Genomic DNA, 469 nt, shown 5'->3' with positions numbered 1-469 from the left:
TTTTAAGTTAAGGATCTAATTTGTATATGAATATATAAAAAATAAGTAGATTGTTCATTCCAAGCTTTTTAAAGGAGTTGACATATCTTTAGGGCATTAGAAGGAATTGGGTAAGGGGGCATATTATCCCCTTCATAAAATCCATGTTTCTTTAAACATGGACCAATTTATTCTTTTACGTGAATGAACTGGATTAAAATAGTAATTATATGTTATAGCTTTTGCTTTTAACTTTATATGTTCATAAGAAACATACTTATGAACCACTTTATCCAAGTTTTGTCGCTCTCTCTTGCTTTATTTTAGTGATTCTCTAACAATTGTGTAAAATATTTGAGTGTTCTATTTTTTTTTATTATTATCAACTTTATGCATCCACTAACACCTATAAAGTTTGGTAGTGTCTCTTTAGCCAAGAATTTTGGAGTGGCTTTCTATATATATATATATATATATATATATATATGTA

Source organism: Phalaenopsis equestris, unplaced genomic scaffold (assembly GCF_001263595.1).
Source record: "Phalaenopsis equestris unplaced genomic scaffold, ASM126359v1 Scaffold000359, whole genome shotgun sequence".
Taxonomy (NCBI): Eukaryota; Viridiplantae; Streptophyta; class Magnoliopsida; order Asparagales; family Orchidaceae; genus Phalaenopsis; species Phalaenopsis equestris.
Note: the sequence above shows the minus strand (reverse complement) of the source record.